This window comes from Miscanthus floridulus, chromosome 8 (genome assembly GCF_019320115.1).
Source record: "Miscanthus floridulus cultivar M001 chromosome 8, ASM1932011v1, whole genome shotgun sequence".
Lineage (NCBI taxonomy): Eukaryota > Viridiplantae > Streptophyta > Magnoliopsida > Poales > Poaceae > Miscanthus > Miscanthus floridulus.
The window spans coordinates 167,593,773-167,619,109 of NC_089587.1; the positions used below are offsets into that span (position 1 = coordinate 167,593,773).

The following is a 25,337-nucleotide window of genomic DNA, read 5'->3' on the forward strand; positions in this document are numbered from 1 at the left end:
GGTTTAAGATTTTCATACCTGAGCAGGGAGAGATGTCTCCCCCAAGCTTGCCTTTTGCATAGGTTGGAATGTCTTCTGGTGGCTCTTTTGATTCTTTTCTTTAATGACTAACTAATACTACTAAAATGCATAACTGACTAGCTAAACCTATAACTACTAGATAACTTATTCAGTAGGGATGCTACTGAATTTTATTCATTAATATTAAATATTTTTTATATGTGTTGCTTTAATGCATATCTATCCTATCAAGCATTAGCTACTACAAACTTTATTTATTAACATAGAGTAGCTAAGTGCAACTAACCTATCATGCAATGTAAAGCAACTTTATTGGAAGTGAAATGCAACTAACGAAATGCGGTAAATGAATGCAAGGAATAGAAAACTTACCTTCGTGTTGGGCTCAAGGTCATTCGTCCTTGGGCGGAGGCGTTTCCTCTTGTTTCACCACGGAGGCCTTGTTAGGATCATGGTCAAGGGATGACGAGTTTGAGGAAGGATCTTTCTTTTTATGCCATCTCTTTCTATTCTTCTTTTTCTTAACAGGCTTCTATAGTTCTTCAATCGGCTTTGGTTTCTTCATCTTAATTCTCTTCGGATGCTTCTTCTTTCCCTGTTTCTCATGAAAGAGGGGTTGTCTAGAGGCAAAAGCAAATATTTCTTTCCTTCCAGCAAAGTGGAATTAAATTTGCCCAGAAGCCACATATATGCAAGCATTTGTAGTGTTAAGGAAAGGATGGCCAAGGATTAAAGGTGTATCCTCAGTGTTACCCATGTATAGGATCATAAAATCAGTAGGTACATAGGCACTCCTAACTTTAACTAATAAATCAGTGGCTACTCCCTCGAGATAATGGGTGGATTGATTAGCCAATTGTAAGTAAATTGAAGTTGATGCTAGGGGAGTATAAAATAGCTTATCATAAGTTTCCTTAGACATGATGTTAATACTAGACCCTAGATCATAGAGAGCAATGGGGCAGGTAATCGTGGGGATACCAGGATCACCTTTCTTAATGGTAAAGGGGGAATCTAGTAAATACGAACCCTAAGAACTTAAAGCATAGCCATACTTTGTAGCAACAAGGTTGGTTGTTTCCATTGTTCCCTCAGGTTTGTTGGGAATTATATCTTTTCATAGGATGGGATAGCAGCAGCAATTTGAGCTAATTGGGTTTCTATTATCTTATTAAAACTAAGTTGATTATTTAAGACAGAAGAAAATTCATCCAATTTAGCATTTATGTTCTCCAACATCTTGTCATGAGCATTTAACTTTTTAGTAATGCTATCAGTCATTCTAGTTTGACTATAAACAAGATCTTTCAAGAAAGCATAACTATTATTACCTTGATTATTCAAACAAGAAGAGTAATAATTATTACCTCCATGATTGTTGGAGCGCTGATTCCAGCCTTGATGTTGTGGATGAAACCCATTGTCGGTGTTGATGAAGTTGGGGTCCTCTTGGGTTTTGGGGCAGGAATTGCCCAAATGTCCAACATATCCACAGACTTCGCAAGTCATGTGGGAATCCATGGCTTTGAGTGTCTCTTGGGCACTCACCTTCTCATAACGACCCACTCGCTTCGTGAGTAGATCCATCTTGGCTGCAAGCATGTTAATTTCTTTGATTGAATGCATACCTCATTTATGGGGTTGGAGTTGATCGTCGCTCCATCCTTGGTTGGAGACCATCTTCTCGATCAGTGTCTTTGCATCTACAACACTTAGCGAAAAGAATGCACCACCACTAGCAGCATCTAAATGGCTCCTATCTAACGGCACTAATCCATGATAGAAGTTCTGGATCAAAAGCCAGTCTTCCATGCCATGGTGTGGGCATGCAGAGATGTATTCTTGCATTCGTTCCCAAGCCTCAGGAATTGACTCATCTGCTAATTGTTGAAAACTAGAGATTTTATTGCACAGAGCATTAGACTTCCCCATGGGGAAAAACTTAACTAGGAAAGCATTGGAGCACTTGTCCTAGGTATCTATAGCGTTGCGATTAGAGTAAAACCATTGCTTAGCCTTTCCTAACAAAGAGAAGGGGAAAAGGCAAAGATGTATAGCCTCTTGACTCACTCCATTAATGGTGAATGTGCTACAAATCTCCAAGAAATATTGGAGGTGAGCATTTGCATCCTCGTGGGCTTTCCACAAAATGGACTAGCTTGAACCATCATAATTAACGCTGACTTAAGCTCAAAGTTAGCGTCCCCATTGATAACATTGGGTCTAGTGGCTACATTGGCAGCCGAGGGTGCAAAAAAATCATGAATGGACTTGTCAGCCATGATCATGTAGGGTAGTGATAGGATATGAGGAAAAAAGGACAAACTACTTAGGATAACTAAAAAGAACCTAGCTAACAAATTCAGCCTTATAAATTTGATGCCAGTTGCCTTCCCTGGCAACGGCACCATAAATGCTTGTTGATATTTCTTAACGTCTATTGAAGGATTCCGCAAGCGCACAGAACTATCGCGTAGCACTTCGCTTGGTGAGTACCGAGTGTCGAATTTATAACTAGACCTATCATGGGGGGATACAGAGGATGGACAAAGCTGTCACCACTAACCACCTACCCCAATCAATCTGGAGGCCTAGTCGTATCCACAGGTAATCTATAGCCTAAGCACCACGCTTAATCTATAAACTTACTACTTCGATCTGAGCTCCGATGAAATGAGATCAAAGCACCCTAACCAGTTGGCGGAACTGGTACTAACAAAAGACTACTAATAATAAGATAACCTATGCTACTAATGTTAAACAACAAGCACCTAAGCTTACTAATGATGAACACTAATGACTAAGTACTTCAAGTAAAGCAAGCAATACTAGAATAAAGTACTGAAATAAATACTGAATAAAGTAATGCAGAAATGAAAGAATTACAAACGAGCTATACCAGACCCAGAAGACTCTTTTAGACTCCGAGAAGCTCTGCTCTTGCTCTACTCCACTACTAGACTACTTTATAGCGAAAGCTAAGCTAGAGAAGCTTGGAGTGCTTGGAAATGACTAGAACTAAATGGGAAGTCTTCCACCGAGCTCCACACCCCCTATTTATAGTGTAGGGAGGCATGGGGGTACTTGTAGGCAGCCAAGAGGTTAGTGGAGGTGACTTGGTGTTGGTATTTATTAACTTGTCACTTGTTTTAATAGCCACCTATTATAAACCTATATCTCCTAACATTACTTTACTAGGTTGTCATCCCTAGTGATGTTGCTAGAGTTACTTGTTGGTACTACCTAGCATTACTACTAGAATAATACTAAATAGTTCTTTATTAATTTATGTGACTTGGAGGAATATATAGATATGAATAAAAAGGAATCTGCAAGCACATAGATAATTATACCATTGTAGCACTTCACCCGAGAGTATTCCAGGTATCGTTATTTATATTTTTACCATAGGAAAGGTCTAGCATCGACATGTATTGATAACTTATACTATTGATGGAGAAGTAAACCATAACCAATATTCTACTCAAAACAGGTGTAAGTCATAGCATAAGATATATATGATAAGTATTGATCAAGGATAATGATAAATCACTCAGAGTACTCCTTTCTATGGCATTAGCATGGTAAGGTAGAATATTAGAGGAATAATTCCTAAGTCATTCTTAATTATAAGTCAAAGCATACATTGATTAGTGCAATTACACCTAATAGTCATTGCTAAGATCATCTTCATATCTACACATAAGGGATATTACTAAGGGAGATTAAGAACATAGCTTGTCCCCCTTCGTAACCAGATCCTACATGCTACCTACATTAGGGAGTGGACTACAAAGGACTCAATGAGAGTGTCACATCCGTGATCTACCACATGACCCAAAATATAGGGTGTATTCGTAGGTAAACAACGTATAAGCACCATGCTTACACAATGTCGACCACCCACCCATGGATCCTTAGGGTGAGCGCTATATGAACATATGCATGAATATGATGATAATCCAACTATACTAGGTATATAATCAAAGTAGATGATGAATATTATAATGAAGAACATGAATAAGACGAATACTAATATTGTCATAATAATTGTAGCAAGCATATAAAAATAATGGAGATATAAAAGAGAGAGGGGGTACAAAGATTATACCGAACCACGCTCTTGACACGATTGGGAATCCAAGCGAAGTTTGCTTGCCTTCCTCTAGACCTAGCCTAACTAGCTATGCCCTAAAATATGATGGAGCTCTGAGGATGATTAGGGTTTCTATCTTCTCAAATGACTTGATGCCTTCAGGGGGTAGGGTTGATATATATAGGCCGGAGCGTCCAACGTGAGCCCTTAGATCAAACTGACTTAAGGAACAGAGTAGATGCAACCTAGGAGGAGGTGGAGAACCAACATTGCAACATAGAGGCTGACAGGTGGGCCTAGGGGCCGTGCGACTCCACCTGGCAGCTCCTTGCTCTCTGCCTCATTCTGAAGTCTTCTCGAGTCTTCTAGAGTCTTCTAGTGTTTGTTTCGCTATGGATAAGCGCGATTAACTCTGACATCTAGGTCCACCTTAATGGTTTTCTAAATAAACCATGTAGAAATCATAGATTCACCAAAACTCATGGAATTTATTAGTTTAAACCCTTAGACCTTTATTGGTGATCTCAATTGTGCCCTTATGCATGTTTTATTGATGGTTTATAATGGTCGTTAACTACCATCAACACTTGGGCTCTGGACGATGGTATAGGGGCGCTAGTCGGCCCTTGGATGCACCGCTTTTGCATCCAAGGGTGGTGGTTGCTCCTTCAAGGCAGTTGTGAAGACAACACATGCAGAGATTTGGATAGGAAGTTAGTTGGTAATTTGGTGGAGGCTCCCAAGTGTATGACAATGGGCCCATCAATCCACCATGAGTTAATTTGGCCCTTGATCAAACTGACTTGAATGGAGGCTTGTCATTGGCTGAGGAGGTGCTCCCATGGATCACTGATGTGGTAGGGCCATAGGTGGGCCCAAGTGGTGCCCTTGTGGGGCCAAGCAGTGCCTGCCTATGGTTCCTCAGCCTCCTGCCATGTCCACTTGGTCCATTTGTCCATATTTGTCACCTATATGACCAAAATTTGTCATATTTCCTGCATACAAATAATTCTCCAAGTACAAGTGGAACTAGGTGAAATTTAAACATAAATCTCCACATATGATGATGATTTTCCATACTTTTGGGTGGAATGTTGACAGTAAAAATGGGTGTTAGTGATCGTCAACAGCCACAACCCCAATCATTGGGGCCAGGGTGCCCCACCTTCTTGAGAGGTCTTTAGGTCATGACCCTTATCATGGATCCCATCCCATAGTGGGTGGGATCATACACGCATCCCATCGGTCCGTATTTGGACGATGGGTTTCATACCCATTGCCACTAATATGCAATGTTGTCTTGTTGGTGCAGCGTGGCATAGGGATGGTGTCTGACCAGACCAAGGTGACCACTATCACATTAGTCCTTGCGGGGTCAGCGCGACACACCTACTCCTATCAGAGTAGGCATACTAAGCGATGCTTGACCTCTCCTAGCCCTGCCTGAGGATTGTGATAGGGGAGAGGTCGCGTATCTTCTATGTGACTGAGGTAGGAAAAGGGGTCGTGGCTAGCCATAGGTTTTGCGTGCTTGTCCTAGCTGGGCCTTGGTTGTTTAGGCCATTGTTAATCAGATGAGTTGTGGGCCACGTAGCCTGCTAACTAACCGGTGTCTTGAGACACCCCAAGGGTCATAAACCCGACAGTAGCCCCCGAGCATTTTTGCAGTCATGAAGTGATCAGGGAAACACTAATATGCATGTTCAATCATCGATCGAGGTCTCATGATTGCACTTCCATTGAGCTTTGCTGCCTGACCCCTTGCAGGCTAATGCTTTTGCCCGTACTAGTCTATCGTTGTGTTTTATTCTATCAAGATGCCCTGACGACATAGTATGTGTCTCATGAGCCCTGCTGTATTAGCGTATTGTGTATCAGGGCCTATGACTCAGGTGGGGTTGAGCAGTCTCATCAATGTTGTACCGGTCTTTCCTATGTGAGAGTCTCGATATCCCTATTTTTCATGGGTGTCCAACATCGGCTATGACCCCCGTCATTCGCCACATGGCGCGGGGGTCTTGGGCTGCTCAGTTTTCCCTTAAGCCTATAAATAACGATTTCTCTTCTATGCCATTTCCTTCAAGTTGAGGGGAGAGGAAGGATGAGAAAAGGATTTTAGTGAATGGAGATGGGCGTTGCTCCCTTTCCTAATCGTTGCTACGAGAGATTCCCCGAGCGAGCTTTGTGGCTCATGTGTCCGCATTTTCTACCCCAAGAGCTATGGTGCAGGGAGGAGGTTTGTGAGGCGCTCCCTTCCATTTTGGCACTTTAGTCAATCGAGGGGAGCGTCCCACAAGCTCCCTTCTAGCATCTTAGCTTTCGGGGGGCTCGAGCTGTTTTTCCATAGTGGCACGATTGAGAATCGCGCCACTTGACCATCATTACTTAGCTTTGACCTCACTTGCTAGGTTTGATGCTTTCTTGTGCGGTTTGTTCAGCCATCTGTTGTGCGTTAGGGCTGGCTGTGACATCTAAACTATGAGGCAGAGGGTTCTTCAACCCAGCCTCGGCCTTTAGCGGGTCACCATGAATCCGTGACATAGGGAGGAGCCTAGTCATGGCTTGGACCTTGGCTTTAGGCGAGATTTTAGGGTCCCTACTCCTTGTTCCTCGGTGTCCCTTCTTACCTAGAGGGGTCATGATGCTTTATTACATGCAAGTTAGGTTTTTGCCCCACACGGGGAGAGGCTCATCCACCGTAACCATGTGGTCAGAGCAGTGCGCCTCGGCGAGGTCGATGGGTAATTTGAGCGGGACCCAATATCCTCCCCAATCGATGTAGAGTTCAGCTGTGCCTCATGCGAGATGTCCCATAAATTGTCGGCCATCAATCCCATTGGTCCCCAACCGCTTCTGTAGAGGCCAGAGGGCAAGATGCCTCCCCCCAGAGGGGGTCAACCCAGGAGACTTCAAAGCGGATGACTCAAACATAGGGAGAGATGGTCGTGTGGCTCTACACCACTGATTAGAGTCGTAGGGACCCATCTCCTCTTGCCCCCTATCTCTAGTTGTCCTCAAGCCCTTCTAAGGGCCGGTCGTAGGGGGCTTTCCTAAGTACGACATGGGATCATGAGTGTGATGGCCATTTTGTGTGTGGACTCATGGGATCATTGCCTCCCTGATCACTATGCAGCTGGCATGGCACCTATTTTGTGCATACGGGCGCATTGTTGCCTAACCATTGTGGTGGAGAATCGCTCAGCGCAAATCCTAGAGGTGACTGACCTCCACTGTTTTTCATGACTTAATGGTACCCTTCGCGTGGCCATGGCTTGCAATGCACTGCCTTACTTCTAGAGGACTCGCTGGACTTGCTCCAGGACAAACTCCATGTGGGCATAGTTTGCGTCTCGAAGGGCCACCGCTTAAGTAACCCCCCTTTGTCTGGGCCTATTCCTTACCTTTGTTTTCACTTTCTTCTTCCATTTGCTGTAAACGAGAGAGCAAAAGAGAACTAGGAGGTTAGGCCTGAGAGTTTTACCTGGGTCACGTGTCGCCGCTCTCCATGGTGCTATGTGCTTACCGTACCTTGCTATTTCCCCTACCACTCTATGTTCCTTCTACACGTTGAGATGGGCGAGTGGGTGCCTTCGGAGGTGACAGAGGTGAGGCTGCTACGGTTGGTGGAGAGAGGTCTCCTTCTGTAGCACCCAGTTTTAAAGACAAAACCAGATACACACTATATGTGAGCCTAGGAAGTCAAATCTCACATACAGCCACAAACAAGGGTAATATCAAAAGACAATACTTATTACATAATGTATTAGTAAAAAGAAAATAACCTTAGAGTAAAGACAACGGAAAGTTGACTCTGATCTTCTGGCGAAGACTCCAAATCCATAGGGACGACTGACTGGTTGACCACAAGCCTAACTTCTCCAAACCAGCAATCTGGTACCCATCTAGGATTTTTATCCAATGTATAGAAAAATAAAGCAAGCATAAGTACATGTCGTACTTAATAATTATATCATGGGGTTCATAAGGCTCAAAAGGCTGACACTGGTTTAACTGCAATTAGCCTTTGTTTAGCACGATTTTAGCAATTGGTTGGCATCAAGTTTATCCATAAGCCCATAAACTCATGATCAAGTAAACATGAATAATGTATAGCATAAACGATTAATTATTAGCATCATCATCCATTAGTGATCATCTCTATTCCATAAGGGTCCAAGGCCGCTCGTGTCCGTGAGCATGGCTATTATAATAGTTTTATACTCTGTAGAGTTTGTACACGTTCACTGTGAGTTGTGATTTACCCTTTCGCCCAAGGTAGCTATTCTCTTGACCCACTTCCAAGGAAGGTCAGCAGGGTTCACTATGAAGCCTTTCAAAAGATTTCGTCTAACAAGTTAGGGACGCCAGGCGTATGTGGCCCATCTCTAGGAGTGGCAAGCGTGGGCATCGTAGCACGGTACACACTTCCTAGCAGCAAAGGAAACATACCCCGTGCCTCAAAGGTAACCACTAACAAGCTAGAAAAGATCCTCATACTGAGCTAAAGCCAGAGCCATATGGCCCTCACAGCTATACTGTAAGTCCTAGATGATCGCTAATAGATAAGTCCTTAGGGAGAGGAATCTAAAGCATATAAACACTTCAGCCCCCTGTGTCCATGTTACTAAAAAGTCACGTTTTAATGTTTATTGCATATACCATTAGTCAAGTTACAAGATCATGGTTTAGTTAAGCACTAGCAAAAACTATCCCAATGCAATTACCCAAAGGTGTCAAGGAATCCAGGATATTAATTAGCTAGGGAATTTACTACAGTTGCCAAGGTAGACACATGCAATATGAATTAAGTGTTTAAATGTGAATAGGTAACAAGGATAATCCCATGCTATACTTGCCTTACACACCGATCCTTCGGTAAGCTTTATTCTTCGATGTCTTTCTTCTTCTTCTGGATCACCACGTGTATCTCACCGACTGGACAATCGTAGAACACCACACAAACATCCATACACATACATGCATAGTATACAGTTGTATCTATATCAGAACAGTACACCAATCATAGAAAAATTAAGTAAAAGAGATTGATATACGATTCTACGTATCACTACGATCACACAGTCGCGAGAAGCACGTTAATCGAAACTACGGTTCAAAAGTTACAACTACCGAGAGATTTGCTTAACACGTGGAAAGAAACTATAGGCTTTGTTTATGTTAACTATATGAATTCATATACAAAAGATATTTTATAAACAATATGGATTAAATTAAGTCAATTTTAGATTTAAATTATAAAACAAAAGTAAAAAAAATCATATTTTATGTATAAAATCTAGTTGCACAATCATTAATCAAGATATGATTTAAGCTATGATTTTTATGAAATAGTAATATAGCAAACATCATTACTAATGTGTAGATCTTGTCGTTACGAAACAAACGCAACTTGAACGGACTTTTTCGGAGTTGAAATAAATAAGTTACGATTTAAACAAGTTTTACTTTAATTAAATAATAGATTAAATCTACCCATGAATTTCAAGTGTTGAAAACATGCCTAACAGTTGTATAAACACATAGATAATGTAAACACGGTCCTAACGCAATTCAAACGGATCAAATCGGACTTAAAACGCAAAAGTTACGCATAAAATAAGATCTAGTGGCATTTCTGTAATTAACTTGAACTCAAATTTGAATTAAAACAATTAAAATCTGAATTTAAATGTACTTTGGACTGGGCACACTAATTCTGGAAAATACAGGGTTTAAATCAGAAGAAAACAGGACCTAAAAGAAATCAGTTTGAACTAATTTGGATCGCGGGTTGATTACTGCAAAAGGCGGGGACTTTTCTGCAAAACATGCACGGTTGACTGCTGGGTTGACTCCTGGCTGCTGACTAGGCGGGTACGTGGCACTCCGCAAGTGGTGCGGTTCACCATGTGGTGTGGTGGACGCGGTGACATGGCGCCGTGGACCACGTCCACGAGTCCGTGGTGCACCGGTTACATAACTAACCGGTTGTTCTAATCTAGGCCGTCTGTGCTCGATCCGACGGTGTGGAGTGAACGGGAGGAACTTCGGCGGCGGCACGGCATCTCCGACGAGGGCGCCATGGCTGGCGGCGTTAGGCACTCGGTGCTATGGTGTCCTAGTGCATCGCTCAACAAAACGGAGGCGCGGTGAGGTGAAGAAGCTCACCGCGAATCCAACAGCGGTGGTCGTGGCGTCTGGAAGGCCTCCGAAGGCATAGTCGATGGTGGCGGTGGTCCGAGGAGAGAGGGAGGGCATGGGTGAGGTGAATCCAACCAAAACGTGACCAAAAACAAAATAGGGAGGTACCTACGGGTGTGGTGGATCACGTTGGAGCTCCAGGAGACATCGGCGACGGCGATTGAGCTCAGGAACGATGGATTCGCCGGCGGCAGTGGCGAGCTCAAACGCGGTGGGGAAAAGGGAAGAAGAAGGAGGCTTGGCTCGGGTTTTATAGGCAGCGGGGCTGTAGTAGATGGAAGGGGGGCGCGGGCGCGGATGAATTGGGCGCTTGCCTTGTAGGAGCATCGGCGGTGGTGGTTTGCCATTCGGGCGCGCGCCATCGACGGCGGGCGATGGAAGGAAAGAGCAGGGAGAGAAAGGAAAGGGAGAAGGGGACGGGGCCAACTGACGCGTGGGGCCAGCGGGCAGTGAGGGAGAGCAGACGGCACGTGCGGCCATAGGCGTGAGCGAGTGCGCGCTGACGAGCGGGTCTGGAGCACAGTGAGAGAGGGAAGGAGCAGCGCGTGCGGGCGTCTGACGCGCGGGGCCAGCGGTGCTGTGGGCAGGCCGAGCAGAGCGGCCGGTGACTTGCGCGCGTGAGTGTGGGTGCACGCTGATGAATGGGGCCAGGGTGCAGTGAGAGGAAGGAGCAGACGGGCGTAGGAGCTACGGGCCGCGGTGCCAAGCCAGGCCGCGTGGTAGTGGGCTGGTGCGGGAGAAAGCGGGAAGGGAGGAGGAGGCGCTGGCTGGGCCGGGGAAACTGGGCCTTCGGGCCAAATGAGAGAGGGGAGTTTTTATTTATTTATTTATTTTCAATTCAAATTCTTTTTCCTATTTAGTTTTTCAAAATCTCAAGTTAAATTCCAAACAAATTCAAGCATAGTTTCAATATACTTTTCTACTCAAATAAAAATAGACAATTTTGTTAGGCTCTCCAAGATAACTTTACAACTTTAAAAATACTTTTATTTTTTTCAAATTTTCTTTTCTTTCTTTTCTTTTATTTTTAAAGCCATTTTCAAACCCTTTTCAAAAACAGTCCAAATTACTTTGGAGTTTGGATCAACACTATTCATCACAATGAATAAGATGTAGCAGCATGTATGCTCACACATGTTACTACCTTATGTTGAATTTTAAATTAATGAAAATTTTTATTTCCTATATTTCATGTGCACAAGATTCATAAATAAATCATTTTAACTCTATTTCAAACGAGGTAAATTTTAGGGTGTTACAATTCTACCCCCCTTAAGATGAATCTCGTCCTCAAGATTCGGAAGACATCGACTAAGAGATGGGAATACTCTATCCTTGGATTCTTCTTTACTTCCTCATGTGGTTCCATCATCTTTATAAAGATCCACTTTACTTTGCACACCTGTTGCTCTTACTTCCAATTAACTTGCCTAACTAATTCCAAAACTTTGACAAGTACCTTGAACAACTCTCAGGTAACCCTAATCAGTAGGCCATAATTCTCTTCATATGTTCACCTTTCAACAAGGCTTCCTTATCCTCTTGGTCCGAAAGATGATCTACCATCAATCTTCAAAACATTAATGATCCTGGTGAAGTTGCTTGAACTAGGAATACAACTCTTAATCCTTAGTGTCCTCCAAACCTTCTTAGCACAATTCGTCGTTGCTAAGGGCATTGGTCATGACTTCGCTTCTTGGAGTGATAGCACTTTTCCAAGTCCCAATCAATCTCATTCCAACGAGGTTATCACAAGCTCAAAGACTAACTTGGTGAAGATGTCCTATATACTCTTGTGATTCTCCTAGATATTACTTTTACCTTCAAGAAGATGGTACTTCCATGCATCGCAATGGATAACTCTAGATAGCAGGTTAGTTCAACTCACGCTTATAAGGACACATCCTACACCTTCACAAGATGCATTATTGTAGATACAAAGCTCTTATCCTGATCTGACAAAGCTAATACCTAGGTTTTACTTTGACCTTTTGGACTCCTTCAAACACTTGACTGAAGTCTCTTGATCCAAACTAACTTAAAAGCTTCTTTGGTAACTTTATCAACATCTTGCTGTTCTTGGATAGACCTTTCTTGGACTTCTAACCAAAACTCATTGAAACTCTGAGTTCTTCTTGCATCTTTGGGTACCACCATGCTTCCGCTGCACACTCTGATTTCCGCTGTGCAAACTCGAACGTATGATACTTCATCTTACCAATTCTTCAACTTGGCTACCCCCCTTAAGATGAGACAAACTAGGGAACACCAAAGTATAGCTTGCATCTTCTTGTGATTGAAGTCTACTGTTGTTCAGGATTTCCTTAGGGTTTTTGATTGTCCAAAATCAGAGGTATGAACCGATAAAGATAGGCAGCTCCAAAGACGGGATAGGAAAAATAGAAGAAAACCGTAACCCAACTATTTATTTCAATAATCCTTATACCTTAAACCTATGAACTAAATGAAATTGCGGGAACACCCAACAAGATCATTGCAATCATTACAAAGATGCAAAACAAGCATAAACATAATGACAATTCAACAAGACAGTAAAGATGCACAACTCAATTATTGACTCAATTGCGATACTATCGTTTTTATTACATAAGGGGCACAAATTCCTAATTCTTAAAAATGGCATGATTACAGGGACATCTCTCGCATGGGAGTGACACGTCATCCACTACATCAATTTCATCATGGGCTTCCTTTGTATTGTGTGTCACCATTGCTTGCTGGTGGTAGTCTTGTATTGACCTAACTCTGGCTACCTCCATGGCATAACTGTTGATTCTTCTATGGGCAAGATTTAACATAATGTCCTTCCTGCTGGCAATGATAACACTTTCTCTTAGCTAGATCTTTTGTGATGTCATACTCCATAGAATTGTTGCTTAGAGTATTGTCAGCTTGCTAATTCTGTAAGTTCATCTTTGTTTGATAAGACCGCTTTTTAGCTCGCTTGATCTTTCGGGGTTGAAACTCTGTGTAGGTGATTGTCCACCCATCTATACATGCCTCATGTGGAAAGACTGGAGTAACCTTAGCTTGAGAAACTTTCAATTCTTTAGAGTCTCAGTTTAACTGACTAGGGATTGGAGTTGGATGTGATGATGTAATAGAACTCGAATGTTGATTGCTTTCCAATTCTAACTCTGGTGATATCTCCTTTCTCTTCTTATCCACATTGTCCTCAGGTACATGCTGAATACCTTCATACTCAATTCTTTCTCCTGACGGTGCGGTTAGAAACACTGAACGCTGGGCATACTTGATCACTCTTTTACAAGCAGATAGCCATCCTATTCCAAGAATAACATCAATGTCCACTAACTCTAATACAATAAGATTTGCTTCAAATTTTACTCCTTTAATGTTAAGACTAACTCCTAGGCATTTATGGTTTGCCTTCATTTCTCCTTCTGGGGTCTTAAATATCACTGGTCTCCTCATTGGAAGCATAGTTATCTTATGTTCCTTTACATATGCACTAGAGATAAATGAATGTGAAGCTCTGGGGTCAAACAGCACTGTGGCGGGAGTTGAGTTTACTAGAATGAAACCATACACAACCTCTTTGGCTCCATGAATGGTAGTCATATCCATATTATTCAATCTTCCTTGGATGTAGTTTCTCTTTATTTTACTTCCTTGCTCCTATTTCTTCTAGACCATATGTTCTTGCTTCTGCTATGGGTGATCTTGGCATTCATGTGCCATTCCTCCAACATCTTCATTGGACTCCATATTCCTCCAAGCTTCTACTACTTGTCTCTTCACTAGTCCCTTTGGTATGTTGGTTTGACCTTATGGCAAGCACTGTTGAAAACTCTTAGGTTGAGCCATACCTTCTGGTGCTTGTTGTTGCATAGCTACAAACTTCTCCTTGTTGAATGCAGTCAAGGACAATGTAGCTTGGTCCTCCTGATCTCTGATGTTGGCAGTTATCTCATTATGTTCCATCTATATTGACAAAGATAGAGGATTGAGAATAGAGACAAAGTTTTCATAATAGACAGAGGCTGAAGTGAGCATAAGTTTTAGCAAATAACAAGGTTGGAGAGAAAACAAGAACTAAGCAAGATAAAAGCATGCTAAAATGTCCAGTTCTATCTAGGCTTGCATCCTATAGTCAGCATTGCTCTGATACCACTTTGTAGCACCCGGTTTTAAAGATAAAACCAGATACACACTATATATGAGCCCAGGAAGTCAAATCTCACATAAAGTCACAAATAAGGGTAATATCAAAAGACAATACTTATTACATAACGTATTAGTAAAAAGAAAATAACCTTAGAGTAAAGACAGCAGAAAGTTGACTCCAATCTTCTGGCGAAGACTCCAAATCCATAGGAACGACTGACTGGTTGACCATAAGCCTAACTTCTCTAAACCAGCAATCTGGTACCCATCTGGGATTTTTATCCAATGTATAGAAAAATAAAGCAAGTGTAAGTACATGTCGTACTTAACAATTATATCATGGGGTTCATGAGGCTCAAAAGGCTGACACTGGTTTAACTGCAATTAGCCTTTGTTTAGCACGATTTTAGCAATTGGTTGGCATCAAGTTTATCCATAAGCCCATAAACTCATGATCAAGTAAACATGAATAATGTATAGCATAAACGATTAATTATTAGCATCATCATCCATTAGTGATCATCTCTATTCCATAAGGGTCCAAGGCCGCTCGTGTCCGTGAGCACAGCTGTTATAACAGTTTTATACTCTGCAGAGTTTGTACACGTTCACTGTGAGTTGTGATTTACCCTTTCGCCCGAGGTAGCTATTCTCTTGACCCACTTCCAAGGAAGGTCGGCAGGGTTCACTATGAAGCCTTTCAAAAGATTTCGTCTAACAAGTTAGGGACGCCAGGCATATGTGGCCCATCTCTAGGAGTGGCAAGCATGGGCATCGCAGCACGGTACACACTTCCCAGCAGCAAAGGAAACATACCCCGTGCCTCAAAGGTAACCACTAACAAGCTAGAAAAGATCCTCATACTGAGCTAAAGCCAGAGCCATATGACCCTCACAGCTGTACTGTAAGTCCTAGATAATCGCTTATAGATAAGTCCTTAGGGAGAGGAATCTGAAGCATATAAACACTTCAGCCCCCTGTGTCCATGTTACTAAAAAGTCACGTTTTAATGTTTATTGCATATACCATTAGTCAAGTTACAAGATCATGGTTTAGTTAAGCACTAGCAAAAACTATCCCAATGCAATTACCCAAAGGTGTCAAGGAATCCAGGATATCAATTAGCTAGGGAATTTACTACAATTGCCAAGGTAGACACATGCAATATGAATTAAGTGTTTAAATGTGAATAGGTAACAAGGATAATCCCATGCTATACTTGCCTTACACACCAATCCTTCGGTAAGCTTTATTCTTCGATGTCTTTCTTCTTCTTCTGGATCACCACGTGTATCTCACCGACTGGACAATCATAGAACACCACACAAACATCCATACACATACATGCATAGCATACAGTTGTGTCTATATCAGAACAGTACACCAATCATAGAAAAATTAAGTAAAAGAGATTGAGATACGATTCTACGTATCACTACGATCACACAGTCGCGAGAAGCACGCTAATCGAAACTACGGTTCAAAAGTTACAACTACCGAGAGATTTGCTTAACACGTGGAAAGAAACTATAGGCTTCATTTATGTTAACTATATGAATTCATATACAAAAGATATTTTATAAACAATATGGATTAAATTAAGTCAATTTTAGATTTAAATTATAAAACAAAAGTAAAACAAATCATATTTTATGTATAAAATCTAGTTGCATAATCATTAATCAAGATATGATTTAAACTATGATTTTTATGAAATAGTAATATAGTAAACATCATTACTCATGCGTAGATCTCGTCGTTACGAAACAAACGCAACTTGAACGGACTTTTTCGGAGTTGAAATGAATATGTTACGATTTAAACAAGTTTTACTTTAATTAAATAATAGATTAAATCTACCCATGAATTTCAAGTGTTGAAAACATGCCTAACAGTTGTATAAACATGTAGATAACGTAAACATGGTCCTAACGCAATTCAAACGGATCAAATCGGACTTAAAACGCAAAAGTTATGCATAAAATAAGTTCCAGTGGCATTTCTATAATTAACTTGAACTCAAATTTGAATTAAAACAATTAAAATCTGAATTTAAATGTACTTTGGACTGGGCACACTAATTCTAGAAAATACAGGGTTTAAATTAGAAGAAAATAGGACCTAAAAGAAATCAGTTTGAACTAATTTGGATTGTGCGTTGATTACTGCAAAAGGCGGGGACTTTTCTGCAAAACATGCACGGTTGACTGCTAGGTTGACTCCTAGCTGCTGACCAGGCGGGCACGTGGTACTCCGCAAGTGGTGCGGTTCACCATGTGGCGTGGTGGACGCGGTGACATGGCGCCGTGGACCACGTCCACGAGTCCGTGGTGCACCGGTTACATAACTAACCGATTGTTCTAATCTAGGCCGTTTGTGCTCGATCCGATGGTGTGGGGTGAACGGGAGGAACTTCGGCGGCGGCATGGCATCTCCGACAAGGGCGCCATGGCCGGTGGCATTAGGCGCTCGGTGCTACGGTGTCCTAGTGCATCGCTCAACAAAACAGAGGCGCGGTGAGGTGAAGAAGCTCACCGTGAATCCAACAGCGGTGGTCGCGGCGTCTGGAAGGCCTCTGAAGGCACAGTGGATGGCGGCAGTGGTCTAAGGAGAGAGGGAGGGTGTGGGTGAGGTGAATCCAACCAAAACGTGACCAAAAACAAAATAGGGAGGTACCTACGGGCACGGTGGATCACGTCGGAGCTCCAGGAGACGTCGGCGACGGCGATTGAGCTCGGGAACGATGGATTCGCCGACGGGAGTGGCGAGCTCAAACGTGGTGGGGAAAAGGGAAGAAGAAGGAGGCTTAGCTCGGGTTTTATAGGCGGCGGGGCTACAGTAGATGGAAGGGGAGCACGGGCGCGGGCGGATTGGGCGCGCGCCATCGACGGCGGGCGACAGAAGGAAAGAGCAGGGAGAGAAAGGAAAGGGACAAGGGGACGGGGCCAACTGACGCACGGGGCCAGCGGGCAGTGAGGGAGAGCGGATGGTGCGTGCGGCCGTAGGCATGAGCGAGTGCACGCTGATGAGCGGGTCCGGAGCGTAGTGAGAGAGGGAAGGAGCAGCGCGTGCGGGCGTCTGACGCGCGGGGCCAGCGGTGCTGTGGGCAGGCTGAGCAGAGCGGCCGGTGACTTGCGCGTGCGAGTGCGGGTGCACGCTGACGAATGGGGCCAGGGGCAGTGAGAGGAAGGAGCAGACGGGCGCGGGAGCTGCAGGCCGTGGTGCCAAGCTGGGCCGCGCGGTAGTGGGCTGGTGCGAGAGAAAGCGGGAAGGGAGGAGGAGGCGCTGGCTGGGCCGAGGAAACTGGGCCTTCAGGCCAAATGAGAGAGGGGAGTTTTTATTTATTTATTTATTTATTTATTTTCATTTCAAATTCTTTTTCCTATTTAGTTTTTCAAAATCTCAAGTTAAATTCCAAACAAATTCAAGCATAGTTTCAATATACTTTTCTACTCAAATAAAAATAGACAATTTTGTTAGCCTCTCCAAGATAACTTTACAACTTTAAAAATACTTTTATTTTTTTCAAATTTTCTTTTCTTTCTTTTCTTTTATTTTTAAAGCCATTTTCAAACCCTTTTCAAAAACAGTCCAAATTACTTTGGAGTTTGGATCAACACTATTCATCACAATGAATAAGATGAGCAGCATGTATGCTCACACATGTTACTACCTTATGTTGAATTTTAAATTAATGAAAATTTTTATTTCCTATATTTCATGTGCACAAGATTCATAAATAAATCATTTTAACTCTATTTCAAAAGAGGTAAATTTTAGGGTGTTACAATTCTACTCCCCTTAAGATGAATCTCATCCTCGAGATTCGGAAGACGTCGACTAAGAGATGGGAATACTCTGTCCTTGGATTCTTCTTTACTTCCTCATGTGGTTCCATCATCTTTATAAAGATCCACTTTACTTTGCACACCTGTTGCTCTTACTTCCAATTAACTTGCCTAACTAATTCCAAAACTTTGACAAGTACCTTGAACAACTCTCAGGTAACCCTAATCAGTAGGCCATAATTCTCTTCATATGTTCACCTTTCAACAAGGCTTCCTTATCCTCTTGGTCCGAAAGATGATCTACCATCAATCTTCAAAACATTAATGATCCTGGTGAAGTTGCTTGAACTAGGAATACAACTCTTAATCCTTAGTGTCCTCCAAACCTTCTTAGCACAATTCTTTATTGCTAAGGGCATTGGTCATGACTTCGCTTCTTGGAGTGATAGCACTTTTCCAAGTCCTAATCAATCTCATTCCAACGAGGTTATCACAAGCTCAAAGACTAACTTGGTGAAGATGTCCTATATACTCTTGTGATTCTCCTAGATATTACTTTTACCTTCAAGAAGATGGTACTTCCATGCATCGCAATGGATAACTCCAGATAACAGGTTAGTTCAACTCACGCTTATAAGGACACATCCTACACCTTCACAAGATGCATTATTGTAGATACAAAGCTCTTATCCTGATCTGACAAAGCTAATACCTAGGTTTTACTTTGACCTTTTGGACTCCTTCAAACACTTGACTAAAGTCTCTTGATCCAAACTAACTTAAAAGCTTCTTCGGTAACTTTATCAACATCTTGTTGTTCTTGGATAGACCTTTCTTGGACTTCTAACCAAAACTCATTGAAACTCTGAGTTCTTCTTGCATCTTTGGGTACCACCACGCTTCCGCTGCACACTCTGATTTCCGCTGTGCAAACTCGAACGTATGATACTTCATCTTACCAATTCTTCAACTTGGCTACCCCCCTTAAGATGAGACAAACTAGGGAACACCAAAGTATAGCTTGCATCTTCTTGTGATTGAAGTCTACTATTATTCAGGATTTCCTCAGGGTTTTTGATTGTCCAAAATCAGAGATATGAACCGATAAAGATAGGTAGCTCCAAAGATGGGATAGGAAAAATAGAAGAAAACCGTAACCCAACTATTTATTTCAGTAATCCTTATACCTTAAACCTATGAACTAAATGAAATTGCAGGAACACCCAACAAGATCATTGCAATCATTACAAAGATGCAAAACAAGCATAAACATAATGACAATTCAACAAGACATTAAAGATGCACAACTCAATTATTGACTCACTTGCGATACTATCGTTTTTATTACATAAGGGGCACAAATTCCTAATTCTTAAAAATGGCATGATTACAGGGACATCTCTCGCATGGGAGTGACATGTCATCCACTACATCAATATCATCATGGGCTTCCTTTGTATTGTGTGTCACCATCGCTTGCTGGTGGTAGTCTTGTATTGACCTAACTCTGGCTACCTCCATGGCATAACTGTTGATTCTTCTATGAGTAAGATTTAACATAATGTCCTTCCTGCTGGCAATGATAACACTTTCTCTTAGCTAGATCTTTTGTGATGTCATACTCCATAGAATTGTTGCTTAGAGTATTGTCAGCTTGCTGATTCTGTAAGTTCATCTTTGTTTGACTAGACCGCTTTTTAGCTCGCTTGATCTTTTAGGGTTGAAACTCCGTGTAGGTGATTGTCCACCCATCTATACATACCTCATGTGGAAAGACTGGAGTAACCTTAGCTTGAGAAACTTTCAATTCTTTAGAGTCTGAGTTTAACTGACTAGGGATTGGAGTTGGATGTGATGATGTAATAGAACTCAAATGTTGATTGCTTTCCAATTCTAACTCTGGTGATATCTCCTTTCTCTTCTTATCCACATTGTCCTCAGGTACATGCTGAATACCTTCATACTCAATTCTTTCTCCTGACGGTGTGGTTAGAAACACTGAATGCTGGGCATACTTGATCACTCCTTTACAAGCAGATAGCCATCCTATTCCAAGAATAACATCAATGTCCACTAACTCTAATACAATAATATTTGCTTCAAATTTTACTCCTTTAATGTTAAGACTAACTCCTAGGCATTTATGGTTTGCCTTCATTTCTCCTTCTAGGGTCTTAACTATCACTGGTCTCCTCATTGGAAGCATAGTTATCTTATGTTCCTTTACGTATGCACTAGAGATAAATGAATGTGAAGCTCTGGGGTCAAACAACACTGTGGCGAGAGTTGAGTTTACTGGAATGAAACCATACACAACCTCTTTGGCTCCATGAATGGTAGTCATATCCATATTATTCAATCTTCCTTGGATGTAGTTTCTCTTTATTTTACTTCCTTGCTCCTGTTTCTTCTAGACCTTATGTTCTTGCTTTTGCTATGGGCGATCTTGGCATTCATGTGCCATTCCTCCAACATCTTCATTGGACTCCATATTCCTCCAAGCTTCTACTACTTGTCTCTTCACTAGTCCCTTTGGTATGTTGGTTTGACCTTGTGGCAAGCACTGTTGAAAACTCTTAGGTTGAGCCATACCTTCTGGTGCTTGTTGTTGCATAGCTACAAACTTCTCCTTGTTGAATGCAGTCAAGGACAACGTAGCTTGGTCCTCCTGATCTCTGATGTTGGCAGTTATCTCGTTATGTTCCATCTATATAGACAAAGATAGAGGATTGAGAATAGAGACAAAGTTTTCATAACAGACAGAGGCTGAAGTGAGCATAAGTTTTAGCAAATAACAAGGTTGGAGAGAAAACAAGAACTAAGCAAGATAAAAGCATGCTAAAATGTCCAGTTCTATCTAGGCTTGCATCCTACAGTCAGTATTGCTGTGATACCACTTTATAGCACCTGGTTTTAAAGATAAAACCAGATACACACTATATATGAGCCTAGGAAGTCAAATCTCACATACAGTCACAAATAAGGGTAATATCAAAAGACAATACTTATTACATAACGTATTAGTAAAAAGAAAATAACCTTAGAGTAAAGACAACGGAAAGTTGACTCCAATCTTCTAGTGAACACTCCAAATCCATAGGGACGACTGACTGGTTGACCACAAGCCTAACTTCTCCAAACCAGCAATCTGGTACCCATCCGGGATTTTTATCCAATGTATAGAAAAATAAAGCAAGTGTAAGTACATGTCATACTTAATAATTATATCATGGGGTTCATGAGGCTCAAAAGGCTGACACTGGTTTAACTGCAATTAGCCTTTGTTTAGCATGATTTTAGCAATTGGTTGGCATCAAGTTTATCCATAAGCCCATAAACTCATGATCAAGTAAACATGAATAATGTATAGCATAAATGATTAATTATTAGCATCATCATCCATTAGTGATCATCTCTATTCCATAAGGGTCCAAGGCCGCTCGTGTCCGTGAGCATGGCTATTATAACAGTTTTATACTCTGTAGAGTTTGTACACGTTCACTGTGAGTTGTGATTTACCCTTTCACCCAAGATAGCTATTCTCTTGACCCACTTCCAAGGAAGGTCGGCAGGGTTCACTATGAAGCCTTTCAAAAGATTTCATCTAACAAGTTAGGGACGCCAGGCGTATGTGGCCCATCTCTAGGAGTGGCAAGCATGGGCATCGCAGCACGGTACACACTTCCCAGCAGCAAAGGAAACATACCCCGTGCCTCAAAGGTAATCACTAACAAGCTAGAAAAGATCCTCATACTAAGCTAAAGCCAGAGCCATATGGCCCTCACAGCTATACTATAAGTCCCGGATGATTGCTTACAGATAAGTCCTTAGGGAGAGGAATCTGAAGCATATAAACACTTCAGCCCCCTGTGTCCATGTTATTAAAAAGTCACATTTTAATGTTTATTACATATACCATTAGTCAAGTTACAAGATCATGGTTTAGTTAAGCACTAGCAAAAACTATCCCAATGCAATTACCCAAAGGTGTCAAGGAATCCAGGATATCAATTAGCTAGGGAATTTACTACAATTGCCAAGGTAGACACATGCAATATGAATTAAGTGTTTAAATGTGAATAGGTAATAAGGATAATACCATGCTATACTTGCCTTACACACCGATCCTTCGGTAAGCTTTATTCTTCGATGTCTTTCTTCTTCTGGATCACCACGTGTATCTCACCGACTAGACAATCGTAGAACACCACACAAACATCCATACACATACATGCATAGCATACAGTTGTGTCTATATCAGAACAGTACACCAATCATAGAAAAATTAAGTAAAAGAGATTGATATACGATTCTACGTATCACTACGATCACACAGTCGCGAGAAGCACGCTAATCGAAACTACGGTTCAAAAGTTACAACTACCGAGAGATTTGCTTAACACATGGAAAGAAACTATAGGCTTCATTTATGTTAACTATATGAATTCATATACAAAAGATATTTTATAAACAATATGGATTAAATTAAGTCAATTTTAGATTTAAATTATAAAACAAAAGTAAAACAAATCATATTTTATGTATAAAATCTAGTTGCATAATCATTAATCAAGATATGATTTAAACTATGATTTTTATGAAATAGTAATATAGTAAACATCATTACTAATGCGTAGATCTCGTTGTTACGAAACAAACACAACTTGAACGGACTTTTTCGGAGTTGAAATGAATAAGTTATGATTTAAACAAGTTTTACTTTAATTAAATAATAGATTAAATCTACCCATGAATTTCAAGTGTTGAAAACATGCCTAACAGTTGGATAAACACGTAGATAATGTAAACACGGTCCTAACGCAATTCGAACAGATCAAATCAGACTTCAAACGCAAAAGTTACGCATAAAATAAGATCCAGTGGCATTTCTGTAATTAACTTGAACTCAAATTTGAATTAAAATAATTAAAATCTGAATTTAAATGTACTTTGGACTGGGCACACTAATTCTGGAAAATACAGGGTTTAAATCAGAAGAAAATAGGACCTAAAAGAAATCAGTTTGAACTAATTTGGATCGCGGGTTGATTACTGCAAAAGGCGGGGACTTTTCTGCAAAACATGCACGGTTGACTGCTGGGTTGACTCCTGGCTGCTGTCCAGGCGGGCACGTGGCACTCCGCAAGTGGTGCGGTTCACCATGTGGCATGGTGGACGCGGTGACATGGCGCCGTGGACCACGTCCACGAGTCCGTGGTGCACCGGTTACATAACTAACCGGTTGTTCTAATCTAGGCCGTCTGTGCTCGATCCGTTGGTGTGGAGTGAACGGGAGGAACTTCGGCGATGGCACGGCATCTCTGAGGAGGACGCCATGGCCATCGGCGTTAGGCGCTCGGTGCTACGGTGTCCTAGTGCATCGCTCAACAAAATAGAGGCGCGGTGAGGTGAAGAAGCTCACCGCGAATCCAACGGCGGTGGTCACGGCGTCTGGAAGGCCTCCGAAGGCGCGGTCGACGGCGGCGGTGGTATGAGGAGAGAGGGAGGGCGCGGGTGAGGTGAATCCAACCAAAACATGACCAAAAACAAAATAGCGAGGTACCTACGGGCGCGGTGGATCACGTCGGAGCTCCAGGAGACGTCGGCGACGGCGATTGAGCTCGAGAACGATGGATTCGCCGGTGGCAGTGGCGAGCTCAAACACGGTGGGGAAAAGGGAAGAAGAAGGAGGCTCGGCTCGGGTTTTATAGGCGGTGGGGCTGCGGTAGATGGAAGGGGAGCACGGGCGCGGGCAGATTGGGCGCTTGCCTTATAGGAGCATCAGCGGCGGTGGCTTGCCGTTCGGGCACGTGCCATCGACGGCGGGTGATGGAAGGAAAGAGCAAGGGAAGAAAGGAAAGGGAGAAGGGGACGGGGCCGACTGACGCGCGGGGCCAGCGGGCAGTGAGGGAGAGCGGACGGCGCGTGCGGCCGTAGGCGCGAGCGAGTGCGTGCTGATGAGCGGGTCCGGAGCGTAGTGAGAGAGGGAAGGAGCAGCGAGTGCGGGTGCGCGCTGACGAATGGGGCCAGGGCGCAGTGAGAGGAAGAAGGAGCAGACGGGCATGGGAGCTGTGGGCCGTGGTGCCAAGCCGGGCCGCGCGGTAGTGGGCTGGTGCGAGAGAAAGCAGGAAGGGAGGAGGAGGAGCTGGCTGGGCCGGGGAAACTAGGCCTTTGGGCCAAATGAGAGAGGGGAGTTTTATTTATTTATTTATTTTCAATTCAAATTCTTTTTCCTATTTAGTTTTTCAAAATCTCAAGTTAAATTCCAAACAAATTCAAGTATAGTTTCAATATACTTTTCTACTCAAATAAAAATAGACAATTTTGTTAGGCTCTCCAAGATAACTTTACAACTTTAAAAATACTTTTATTTTTTTCAAATTTTCTTTTCTTTCTTTTCTTTTATTTTTAAAGCCATTTTCAAACCCTTTTCAAAAACAGTCCAAATTACTTTGGAGTTTGGATCAACACTATTCATCACAATGAATAAGATATGCAGCAGCATGTATGCTCACACATGTTACTACCTTATGTTGAATTTTAAATTAATGAAAATTTTTATTTCCTATATTTCATGTGCACAAGATTCATAAATAAATCATTTTAACTCTATTTCAAAAGAGGTAAATTTTAGGGTGTTACACCTTCCTCCGAAGGAAATTGTCAGGTAGAGGGCTACCACCAGGGATGCCTTCCCATTCCCGTAGCCTGGTGAGACAGTGTCATTCACTGACTTCCATGAGCATGGGTTTGCGATCCTGGCATTGGACTTCTTCCGAGGATTCCTCCATGAGTATGGCATCCAATTGCAGCACCTTCCTCCAAACACGGTGCTATAGCTGTTGGGCTTCGTTGTTGTCCGTGAGGCCTTCTTGGGGATCAAGCCTAACAAGGATCTATTCCAATGAGTGTTCGAGGTCAAGACCCACAAGGCACATGGCTTTGATGGTGGCATGATCACCCCTATGGGTGGGATGAACATCTAGATGCATTATAGTGCGACCTACAACAATCCATGTCTGCTGTCTTGGGTCTCAAACTTCGGCTGGCATGGGAACTAGTTTTATATTTGTGACGATGCC

The 25,337-nt window shown here is 42.3% G+C and overlaps 1 non-coding gene across 1 annotated transcript; it reads left to right on the forward strand.

Annotated features, from left to right (window-relative positions):
• Positions 1–1,831: 1,831 nt before the first annotated feature.
• Positions 1,832–1,940, forward strand: LOC136478635 (small nucleolar RNA R71). The gene has a single exon (XR_010764355.1). It is a non-coding gene; the product is annotated as a small nucleolar RNA R71 (small nucleolar RNA).
• The last annotated feature ends 23,397 nt before the right edge of the window (positions 1,941–25,337 follow it).